Genomic DNA, 13,104 nt, shown 5'->3' with positions numbered 1-13,104 from the left:
GCAGTTACTATGGTAACATGCAGGTTGCAATGGTGGCTCTGAATCTCTGTCATTATTTCTATCTCCATAATAAAGGAGTTGTTATGTCTGTGAATGGTTTCTGATGAGCTTTCTTTAAGGAAACACTCTGAGGCCTTTTCTCCTACCATTTGTGTGGATAGATTATGGCAGTCCCCATGTTCAAGTTAAAAATCGAGGGAGGCAGAGGCACTTATTAATTCCTCTCAGATTATTGCTTTGGTAGATTTGGCTGCAGTAGAATAGAAGAAAAGGAGAAAATCCAGAATAAGTGTAAGTGGTGTCCAAACAAAGCTTTATTTTAATTCCCAGCTAACCCTGTGCTGTTTGCCTTGCACTGAAGTCCTTTCTTGCATGCAGTGGTGAATTCTACACTTCCCAGCCTGGAACTGCACACATGAAAAGGCATCTTATCTTTCTGGTATTCAAGATAATGTAATAAGAGACCAGATGACTGTAGAACTTCAGAGTGGTTACTGTATCATCCCATGTTAGGACTACAACAAAACAAAGAAAAGGATAGCTATTTCTATCCTTCCCCATCAATATCCTCTTGTCTTCCCACCCACTTTTAAGTTAAGCAGCAGACAAAGAAACTTCAGGGCTAGTTTGCAAGAACTCCATTGTTCAAACAGCCTAGCATACTATAGGAAACTAAAGTAATTAATTTCCTGTACAACAATAGCTGTTCCACCCATGCTAATGGATGCAGGCCTGAGTTATTCTTGAGCTAAAAGAGATTAACAGACTCATTTTTAAATAACATGTTTATCTTGCCTAGGAATCACATGACTAAAAGCAACATGTTTAATGTTGCCTTGCAGCAACATTTCCAGCCTCATCTAAAACATGTCAGATGCCAGTTTATTGCTTCCATCAGCCACCCTTTCTCTGGAACAGCCAGTAAGTAGAGCAATGTATGTCATTAAGTGTCATCTTCCCCAGCTAGCCTTCACTTAAATACTTAAGGACACACATACTCTAAACCAGAACATGAGAAAAATACAGACTCAACCTGTATCATACAGAGATCCAACACCAATGGTGATAAAATAAAAATTAGAGAGCTGTCAGGACTTAAAAGGAAACAGTAGTTGAATTTCTTTACATTCTTTGAGAGACATGGGAACATGTCTCAGAAATAGGAGGACAAGCTGACAAATAATTGAATAAAAATCATCAGGGAGTTCAGTGGCATCTGCACAAACCATGTGTCATCATTACATAGTTTTAATGGAGGTGAGCCAACTGAGACTTACGCCACAGCTATACCTTCCACATTTTTCAACAGAGGCAGCTACCAAGAAGTAGAGTTCAACGGAAACAGAAATAGTTTGAACTGCATTACTTCACAGCTCCATATGTTGTATGATCTGCCAGGTATGAATTGTTCAGAGTGAGCACATCCTTGCCTTCCTTCCCTCTGTGACTTTGCTTAGCCCAGAGGCATGCTTCCATTTTTCCCCAATAAAACGAATAATGTAAGGCAGCATAACCACTCTTCTTTTTCCCTACACTGTTATTCCCCCTGTCCAGTTATACAGCCAGAGACCTCGAGTAACAGCATCTACTTCTTTCTTAACTTTTCCAGAATCATTCTGATGTCTATCTCTGTTATTGAATATATCTCAGTTCCTTCTGTTAAGTGTTGTCTATAAATACTTTGATTTGACAATATTTTTAAATTTTTCAGACATTGCTAGCTTTTGCTTTTCTTTTGCTTCAGTAGGTAGATATGACTCCTGCAAATTGTTCTGATTTCAGTAGAAGAGTTTTGTGGTGGCTAACATTCTGACTATATCTCAACACTACATGCAATCCTCCTACACCTGCTGCTGAAATAAAATAGCAGCTCTGGGGAGTATTGCTTAATTGTGTCTCTATTATTTTCTTGTTCTCACTTCTTTTTCTAATTCCAAATCATAGTCTCACATTAATCTGAATGCTCTTGAAGAGAGCTTGAAAATGAAAAATACATAATTGTTCTATCAATTAATTTTCTTTTCTCCACTTAGGTAATTGTATAGCCTCCAGAATGATGATATGACAGAATCTTTCTAGTTCTACACAGTCATTAGAAAGTCATCTTCAGGCTACGACAGAATAGGAATGTGGTTTTGTGTAAAACATGCCTTGGAACAAATTGGATGTGACAAGCAGGGAGGATCAGTAGATTACAGGTTTGAAATCGTAAGAAGAATGGCCATACTATAACCCATGCTTGTTACAGACTTTGCCAGGACAATAGATGAGTCAAGTGTCATTTGCTGTTCCCTTCACTGTCTTTGTCCAGTAGAGGAAGCATTAAAAATATAACTTCTAACAATATCATGTCAAGCAAAACAGAATGTAATAATAGGAAATTACCTTGGCCTTTTCACTTCTCGGCAGTTTGATTGTCTGGTCATTATTCTCCTGCCTAATATTTCAGTGAAGCTGTAAGCAGATAAAGAACTACAGTACTATCTAACTATGTTATTGAACAGGTCAATGCATCATGACACACTTATGTCCTGTTCATCTATTTTTCTCTTGCAATATAAATGCTGAAACAGAAACTGTGAGAGACAGATATTTTTCCATTTTGTCCTTAACTGGATCATAGGTAAAATTGTGTTTTAGCTTTCCTTCAGGTTCAGAACAGTTATCTGTGATTTCTTTACACCAAGGAAACTGAACCAATGCAGGAAGACTAGACTTTATTTTTGTTGGTTTCTGTGATTAGAAAATAAATCCTTTAGGTGCAGTTAATATTTCTGTCTTCATATAGTACATATAAATTTTACGTATAAACAAGATGGCTTTATATATAGTATAATCTTTCCTATCCCCTTCAAAACCGGAGAATTACTCTTTAATCCGTGCTACATTATTCAATGATTTAAGATTTTTTTCAGTGATCAAAGATGTGTTGATTTGGCCAAATTGAGGTAATTTTCCATGCAGTTAGTCAGTTTTCTTCTTGGTAGTTACCATGATCTGTTGTTTTGTATTCTGCTCAGGAATAATAAGATAGCACCCTGGGATAAAGTTTATGTTTTCTTCGAGTAGTTTTACACTGTTTGGTGTTTGGTATGGAAGAGAAAGAATGTAAAAACTCACTGATATCTTGGCCAGGGTACAAAGGACTTTCCAGCTGCTTAGCCAGAGGTGTAAGAAAGCACCAGGGAGAGCAAATACAGGACAGCTGACCCAAGCTATTCAACAGGAATATTCCATACCATTAATACTATGTTCCATATATAAACAGGAAGTTACCAGGGACTGCCCTCTTTAGTTGATGACCAACATCCTGGAGGGATCCTGCTCCTTGTCCTGCTCCTGCTTCAGACAAAACTCCATCTCTGCATTTTACTGGACATGCTGTTCTCATGGTGTCTGTCTTCTGGCCTTCAATGCTGGGAGCAGACATTCCAGCAGCTAAATATTGCATTGTATATCTGTATTGTTTGTTATTTTATGATATTCAGTCTGATATTACTACTGTTTTATTAAATCTATTCCTATTATTTCAACCCACGAGACTTTCCTCCTTTTCCCTTCCTCCTAGGGAAGGAAAGGTGAAAGACCATGGTTGTTTTGTTGTTTAGCCACTGGCCCAGTACTGAACAGTGACACTACTCTAATTTTCCATTACTTTATCACTCCCAAAGGTCTGGTAGGGACTCTCCAAAAGACAAAGAAAACTGTCTTTTAGCCTCTGAATTTCCATTCTTTTATGTATGCACATAATTTCCATCATGTGACTGATGATTATTGTTGCCAAAGAATGTTGAATGTTCACAGATTGCACTTCATATGTAGCAGGAAGGAAGGAACAATGAAAGGATATATCATACCTTATTCAGAGATACAAGACTGTGATTCTTCAGCCATTTATGTAGATTTGTATATGCCTTCCTGCTTGGAAGTACGAATCTTACCCAGGTATGGTGATAGCACATGAGGAATTTTTCCCCAAATTAGCCAGGCCACACAACTGAATATTCACGTCTCACTTATGTTGGAGAAGAACAAACAACACTTGTTCTTACATAAACTCTTCTGGGGCGAAGTCACCACTTAATACATTCTTTTAATAAATTTGAGTCAGAGGAGTGAATTCGTACTGCTCCAATGCTCTTTGTAATGTGAAAACAATAGCCTTTTGTCCCTACTATGTCTAGATTCCAGAATTTGTGAGATAACTAGAGAAATCTCATAGAGGTGTTAGATTATGAATATTCCCCGAATTTAATCAAATTCAGTTTCAAACAAATCTTTTCTAGGTTGAGAGAACTTTGATACACATTTTTTATTATTCCACAGTACTAAACATTATAGGGTATGTTATTCTTAAAACATTTATACCTGGCTACAAATGCCTAAATAACCACATATTTCACAAAAGACAGGGTCTTGCTCCTTCTCTGTTCAAAATAATTGCAAAATGCTTGTTTACTGAAATACAAACAGGAACAACTAGGGATACAACTGGTTGGAAAGTAGTAGTCATTTTCCATTGAGAATTTAGTCACTATATTGTGATATTCTGTGTCTAGTTGATTAGTCAACTAAGCATCCTGCATGAATTGATGTAGACTAATATGTTTCCACAAAAAAAATTACATGAAAGTAACCGATGACACTGCCATGAATTTGGTTTATAATATTGCTCCCAGGCATAGTGCCAGGTTGAAAGCTAGAGTAATCTGCTTTCTGCTAAATTATAACATCTTACGTGTGTTTTAAGCAGAATTGCTGACACAACCTTGATCAAAACAGTCTGAAATGTGTGGCTGTAATACAGCCATGCAAACATTTCCATTAACATAAATGTCTTCTGCAACACAAGCAAAACAAAACTCTCCATTCACTGAACACAGCACAGTTTTGTGTGATTTTATTACCTATGATTTATGAAAAAATCGATCACATTAAAAAACAACAAGTTTTCCAAAAGATAGAAAGTGTTTCCACAAATTACTTTCAAAAACTGAAACCTCAGCTCAAGTTCAGGTGACCAACCCTGATCATAATTTCTAGTCAGGGACTTAACAGCAGATCGAACACATTTCCCATGCTTGGCTATAAAATACCGGCTTTCTTAATGTTCTCTGGATCTTATTCCTTGTGAATAAGTGAAGAAACTTTGTTTAGTTAACTATACTTAGCAGATATCCAGATACAGAGTAGTATCAGAAACTTAAACTAGCTGTGACTTCAGGTATCGTAACAACAGAATGTGGGAAGCAAAATAAAGGCTAAGCAGAGGAGGTACAAAGGCATACCAATAGCAAAGGTTGCTAATGCAGCCTGCACTAAGTGCCCTTTCCCAAAGCCCAATTTTGAGAAGTAGCAGAAAGCAAGAAGTCTGGGATTCCCTGAAACACTGCCTTTACCTGGGCTACTAGAAGTTTGTTTCTTCAGGTGGGTTCGTTCATTGCATTTCCAGTCACATCTGATTCCACCAGCCTGCCTGTCACCCGGGAAGCCTGACCACAGGCAGACTGTGAACCTGTTGATGCTCTCACAGACCCCTGCAAAGTGTCTTTGTGCTTGGGAAGCTTCCTTCTAGCTCCATGTTTCTTTCCTGCGAAGCAACCTTGTTCCTGGCCTCCATTGCTGGCTGCATGCACAGTGACCAGGATATCCTTGTCAGAAACACAATCTGAGCAATATATACCAACCACATTCCCTCTTCAAGGCATTTCTGCTCATATTCCTGAGCTTCCAAGAAGAGTAAAAACTTACACGTGGCATAAGGGTAAGGGATCTCTGTATTAGGTAGAATTAGACAGCTAGGCTGGATTTCAGAGCAGGAACTTCATTTTGTTTCCTGATGGGATATTTCACTTCCCAGTTTTGTTTGGTTGTTTTTTTTTTTTCCCAGATCTGTCTCTTAATGAGTTCATGACTCTTCCACCTTCTCTCTCCCCTTCTGCCCCTCTTTTTCCCTTCTTCTTTCTTTCTTTCAAACAAGAGGATCATTCACTCTGCTTGTCTTATGCCTTGAACCTATGTATGTCACTGTGTAAACAATGTCTATTAAACTGGCAGACAGCAACACAGACATTCTAATATAGTTTCTGTTGCTGCTACCACTATTAACACAGAAAACCAAATGGATAAAAAAAGCACCACATAAGGCAGAAAGAGAAAATGAAGTCATTATTTGTATTTTTTTTTCTCTTCAAGTGTAGGATATCTATCTGTCAAAGAGATATTCCTGATCCCCTTAAAATCGTATTTAAAAGTTCCTGATCTGTCTTTTTGCTGCAATATGAAAGTTCCAGTGGTACTTCCAGTGTTTTAAGAAGCTGTTTACTCCGAACTGGAATACAAAATATTTACCTACAATGCCATGAGAAAAATTCAAAATCTATTTTATGTGATTCACTTTAATTAGTTGGCTATCTCTGCAAAAAGCAGTGTCTGCAATTTCTACATGTGTTACCATTCAATTTAATATGCTGCAAAATTGTAGCCTTCCTATATAAAAATGAACTATGTGATATATCTTAGGTAACATGAAGGACAAAAACAGCCAACGTCAAGCATTTATAATTGTACATTTTTTGGCATTGATTGCAGAAAGAGCTACCTCAAGGCAGAAAATTATTACTAGGTTAGAGAGGCTTGACAGTTATTTTAAGCTTTGACCTTCAAGAAGATGCATGAATGAAAGCTGGCATGGTTCTAGGATATGATAGCAATGACTTTTAAAAGAAATGAAGTGATTGGAGTTGAAAGTAACTGTTGAAAGTAACTGTTGAAAGTAACTTTAAACTCACTCACTTCTTTAAAAATATTTTCAATGGGGAAAAAGTATGCTATCTGTTTGACATTCTATTTATCTGATTTTTTTTTGAGTTTTGTCCCTTTAATCTTCCAGAAGTGGTCTTTATTTGCAGCTAGCAGTGTAGTAAAATTAGAAGGATGTCCTGGCCTCTAAAAGCAGCAAGTGAGAAGCAGAGTTCAGAGAAAGTAGAGGGTGAATCCTTTATTACAATCTACAAGAAAGGTTAGCCTATTCTCCATAATAAAATTCTATTCTTAGTTGTTTATAACAAGTTGACCTCACCAAATTGAAATGAACTGAGCTGAAATTTCAAGTCGCAGCTCATTTTTATCTTTATTTCTTGACAACTTCAGGAAAAAAAAAATATATTTTGCTAAAGAAGTGCTAGATTTTACTCATGCTAAAAATTATGATGTCTTTTTCCTCAGTCACTCCAGTACTTTGGAGGATGGATGTGCAACTTGGCCTTAGTGGTTAGGAATTATGCTTTTAGTCATCTTGGGGAAAAAGAACCCATGTCTAGGCAAGTGGGTAAGTTACTTAAAAACAGCTATTTGCACTTTTGCATCATATTCTGTAGCTCAGTTCTTCCGTTTCACTCTTACTAACTGTGATTTCTTTTGCTTTCTTACAGCCACTAAGATCCTGTTCACAACAGAACTGAACATGCTCTAATGTAAAGTCCTTCTTAAAACCGCTTCACAAAACTTGGTTTAACTGGTCTTCACAACTATGCATGGGGCTCCCTTTTCCTTTGCTAATACAGAATAGTTGGTTTTGGAAAGGGGTCTGGCAAGACAGAAAGAGGGCTAGCCCAATTGTGACAATTAGCTGGATGACAGATTAACACAAAGAGCAAAAGACTTGGAGTGGATCTGATAGTCCCAAACCAAGTTGTTCCAACCTGGGACTGGAGGGAAGGGAAAACATCAAGGAGGAAAAGCTTTTGGCTACAGAAGTGTTTGAACTTCTAGAACTGGGAGCTCTGGGGACAAAAAGCTGAAGCTAGTTTCTGAGGGAAGAGTTTGGGCTGGACACATGTTAAGTGGTGGTTGCTAAAAGGCAGGGCTGAGACTTTTAGTCTTTTACCTAGCACTTGTTTGACAAGGAGGTTGTCGAGATTGTGACTAGTTAGGCAAATAGATTAGAATGATGTTAGGTGGAGAGAGACTAAATGGATTCGGACAGGGAGAATTTCAGGTCTCCATTGGAAATGAAATAAAGGTAGAATAAAAAGCCAGCAGTTAGGAGTTTGTCTGGATGAACAAGCAGATTAAAGGAAAACAGGAGGTATAGATGAGGGGAACTATATTGGCAAGGATACAGTAATGAAAATCAGAAGAGAAAGAACATGTGGATTAAGAGAAGACAGGTCCTTTTATAGCAGAGAAGATGGGTATGGCTGTAGTGAAGATTTGGCCTGAAGAACAGAAACTGGGAGAAGATAAAGGCAGCAGGACTGGGAAAGGAAATTGGATTGGGCAGGAAGATGACTGGAATAGGGAAAGACAAAAGAACAGAAGTGTGTGCTTATGATAGCACATTGTATCAGATACAGGGATTGAAGTGGACATCTTTGAATTTCATTATGATTCTATCATCAGCAAATATAGAAAATGCATTGGCAGACTGTCAACCAGCTGCTGTCATCAGCTGTTGGATCAGCTCCAAAGCTGCACTCCAGTGTGATAGATCTAGTGACATTGATAACCAAGGAGGGTGACCATATATTAAAAAATTCATGCATGTTACAGCAATATGGTTGACCTTATATTTAACGCTGTTTGGCTACTATAGTAGTGAGGGTAAAAGGAAAGACTCCACAGAAATTGAAATTTTGAATAAGATGCAGTAAAGAGGGCAAACATTGATGAAGTAACATAATTAATAACTGTTCATTATAGGAACATCCTGTGCACTCACTAGGCAGAGGCCCCAATGGAAAAAATGGGATATTAAATACTGTGTGATAACATACATGTTGTAGAGTTAGGTTAGGATTCTTATAACTACTTTCAACTCTGACACTTGCTCAGTTTTATTATAATAGATTTCCACCTTAATGAAGTCATTTTAATGTAGCTCTCTGAGCAAAATGTTTTTAAAACAGTCTTTTCTGCATGTTCTTGATTCTTCAGCTCCCCATCTCCAGCTGTTAATAGGTAGCATCAGTAAGACAGTTGCATTTTTCAGAGGCTCAGAGCACTCTTAACTCTAAGTAAAGTCAATAGGCAATGCGGTTTCTTTGGTCCCCTGAAAATGTATCCTATTAGTGCCTCAGCTCTATTAGTGCTTTATCCTGAGCAAAATGCTAAAAACCCTCAACCCCTGCTGAGGTCAGTGGGAGTTATGAGCACTCAGCATCTGCTGGATACAAGAAGGTTCTGATTAGAGCAGGCCAAAAAAGAAAATGTTGAATGTGACAAATTTTGACTGACAACAGCTTTCCTGGGAGGAAAAAAAAAAAAGAAAGAAAGAAAAAAACCAGTGCTCCCTCCTTGGTATTTATGAAAGCATTTAAATCATCATGTTATAAACCAGCTCTGTTTCTGGTTTATGGAAGTGTCTGGAAGAAACTGGAAGAATCAAATATTCTAGGCAGTTCTCAGACTGTTGATATCAAGCAAGGAGCTGTAACCTGTCAGCAGATTCAGCATAGACTTTGCTCCCATTGAGAGGACGCAGCAACATGCTACTGCATCCCTTTTTCAGCTAGATCCTACAAATCAACCTCCCTTGTCATTATCAAAAAAGTAACTGAAAATGTAAATAGGAATAGTATATGAAATAGTACTAGACATAACCACCTGCCAGGGCTTTAAAGGAGAGAATAATCCTGAAAAACGGGCAGCTCAGAAAAACAGAGAAAAAATCCCAGAATTTTAATTTGTGACCTTAATCACTTGACCCCAGTTTACAGCTAGGCTGTAGAAGTGCTCAGATTAGAGAACAATGAAGGGCATCAATGCATAGATGAGAAGAGACAGAGCGAAACAGAAGGAGAGAGAGAGATTCTTATCACTTCGAAAGGTTGCACTCTTTTTCACAAACTTTTATACATTCATACCTCCAGCACACACATATATAAGATTCATTCACCTTTTCTTATTGCCACTAGGGCATTCAGATAACTGTCATTTAAACAGTCTACTTTAATTCCCAAATACAAGACATCGCAACTGTCAGTAATAGTGTTTGGGACAATTAATGTCTAACCTAGAAATTTTTTTTTTTTTTATTTTTTTTTTTTAACAATAGCCATATGCACAAAAACTGCCTAACAGTGCATGCGCATCATTACAGCCATGCCAGAGTGAAAATTAAAGCTAATATCACCCTCTGGAGGCTCCAGTGACTAAAAAAAAATCTAAAACCCTAATTCTTTCTTTGATGACAGAAACCTACAGGATAAATTAAGTTGACTGTAATATAAATGAAATAATGCATTCATAAATCCATCCAAGAAGGGACTGAAACAAGTAAAATATTAATGTTTTTATTGTCTTCAATCAGAATGATGAAGTGGCAGTAAGTAATTTTTGTGCATGGACTGGTGATTTTTGTGCATATTTGCAAGGCAGGTATATGATAGGTTTCTCCTCTCTGCTTAGAGCAAGAAGGTGATTATTTTTGTTCATCATAGACTTAGGTTATCACATACAGACATGTCTGTACTTTCTTCTGTCAACATTTACATACAATTTTTTGGAGCATCAGAAATACTGTGCTTAGCACTTGAAAAAAGTTCCGTCAAAAGGTTCATAAAAATAAGATTAAGCAGCTGTTGCTGATATAAGTGAGAAGAAAAAAAAAAAAAAAGGAAAAAAGAAAAAGAGACACATTATAACCTAACACTGTACACACACACACAGACACACACAAAAAAAAAGTAAAATAAAGGTAAATAGGGAATAAGGGAGCAACACATTCACGTTGTGTAACAGCTGTCCCTTGTCAACAGCTGACTTTCTGACAGCATCATCACATTTCTCTTTCTAAAACTAACAAAGATGAAAAACAAGTCATAAAATGTTTCTAGAAGTTGCCTGTGTCTACTGTACTCATATGGTCTCTCTCACAACAGAATTTAATCAACTCACAAGCTTTAAAACGTGGCCTTCAAGTCTCCTCATTAAGTAATGAAGTATTATGTTACCCCCAGATCACAACTATGCAAGGAAAGTTTTCAGATCAGAATTTTCACAGGCACCCAGAAGTGTTAATACAATGACTTCAAAAAAGCATGTAGGTATCTCAGCTGTTGAAATTCCCCAAGACATCAAAATTTGCTAATAGCAATTTGGCCAAATATGTAACAGTTCAATTACAGAACCAGGTCAAGATAGTACCCTTCCTTCCTTAAACATAAGGTGTTATGTGCAACTACAGTAAACTTTTCCTTCTATGCCATCAGACAGGCTTTATACTCCAGTGTTGCAAATATAATGTTATTTTATTACACTTCCTTGACTTTCCCCTCAACATAATAATGGGTCATGCTTTTATTTCCTCAACTCTAATTAATTTCATCTGAGCTGGCATGGTTTCAGACAACAAAAATAATATATCTGCAACCATTAACTGTCTAAATTTTATTCTAATTTTCCTTAAACACCTAACCATTAAGCTTCTCTTTCCTCCTCTGGTAATACAAAGGAAAGACATGCTTGTTAGAAGCAATAACTTTTTGTGATTACTTCTAAAATTAAGCCAATGCAGATGTCATATTTCTGACAACTATCCTAATCTCAAGGAAGAATATAGAGAAAAATGTACAACATGCACTGCATTTCCTCTGTTCTGTTTTGCAGGACAAGACTGGTCAATCATAAATTATAGGATATTTGAAACACCACTAAATTTGAAACATATCTCAATACTTCATCATATTTCAATAGAACATAAATCCAGGTGGAATTAGAAAAAAACAGAATTACAATAGAAAAAAACATTCTGCAGAATTTCTCCTGCTTAAGTAAAGCTAATCTGTTTTTCTTCTCTCCTTCATTTCTTTGTATCTACTACAGATTTCTCGTTGCTCTATCTTTTGTAAACATACCTGGAAAATATAGTTCCATATGTCATAAAATAATCTTGGACTAGAAGCATAACTTGAGCCCCAAAATATATGTCAGTGTTTTGGCATCCAAGATTCATCTGCTGGCTCAGGACTACAGATAACATCAGATTGTTATTACAATGCAATCAAAGGAAACACGCAGAAAGACAGTTTTATACTAAGTATTATATCATTCCATGAGAGTGAAACCGGAGGTGCAAATCTCGGGGGTGTAGAGAGACGAATAGTTGCAAATCTTAATAAAGTGTTTTCATTTTAAGAATACCAAAAAACAGAAAAAGCTGTTCTCCAGGTCTGCCATCTTGCTCCTCCTCTCCCTCCTCCCCAAACATTCTTCTAAAAATATATATTAGTCACATCAAAGTTTGGGATCAAAGCACAGTGCTGTTTTACTGTGATCTTAATAGTGGATCTCTTCCTGAAAGATCTCAAGTTGCATTTAGTCCGTATTTTTGTATCTGAGCATATACACATAATTTACTCCTTGCAGACTCCTAGCCAGCATTTTTACTGATATGGATGCTTGCTTATGGAGACATTCTGCATCCTTTGCCAAGCTATCTTAGAAAACCAAAATCTAAAAGCAAATTCAGCTAAGTGAAAAATAACTTTACTGTACAAATGGGAGCTGCATGTTGTTCCAACAAATACTAATGACTTAATGTATTATTACATAGATACATACACATGTATTTTTTGCTGATGCATTTCAAGGTACTGATTGTTGAGCTGCTGAGATACAGTTGTACAGTTGCTGAGATACTCACATGTATTTTGATTTAGTGGAATTATTGGATTCATATCTCACAGGATCACACCACAAACTCTGAGACAAGAAGTCTTAAACAACCCTGATGAAAAGCAAGAATTAATCCAAAACTATGAATATGGATATGAATATGAATAAATCCAAATTTATTTAAGTATCTATATCAAGATTCAAGTTACTATCTCTTGTCATGATCAGGAGAAAATAATGGAGTCTAGAGCATTAAAGCATCATGCGAACTCTTGTAAGCGCTTGATTTATACAGACAATCATCAAATATTTCTGCCCAATGTATTTCCACTTGTTGGGGAATACTTACAGAGGGAAAATTTCAGGACAAGTGATCCTCTTCCTATAGTACATAACCACCTTTTGGTACAAAATATTTACTTGGCTCAAAATTATATTTGTTTCTCTGTCATTCCAAACTGAGCAGGGAGCAATGCCTGGATTAGC

Source organism: Patagioenas fasciata, chromosome Z, assembly GCF_037038585.1.
Source record: "Patagioenas fasciata isolate bPatFas1 chromosome Z, bPatFas1.hap1, whole genome shotgun sequence".
Lineage (NCBI taxonomy): Eukaryota > Metazoa > Chordata > Aves > Columbiformes > Columbidae > Patagioenas > Patagioenas fasciata.
Note: the sequence above shows the minus strand (reverse complement) of the source record.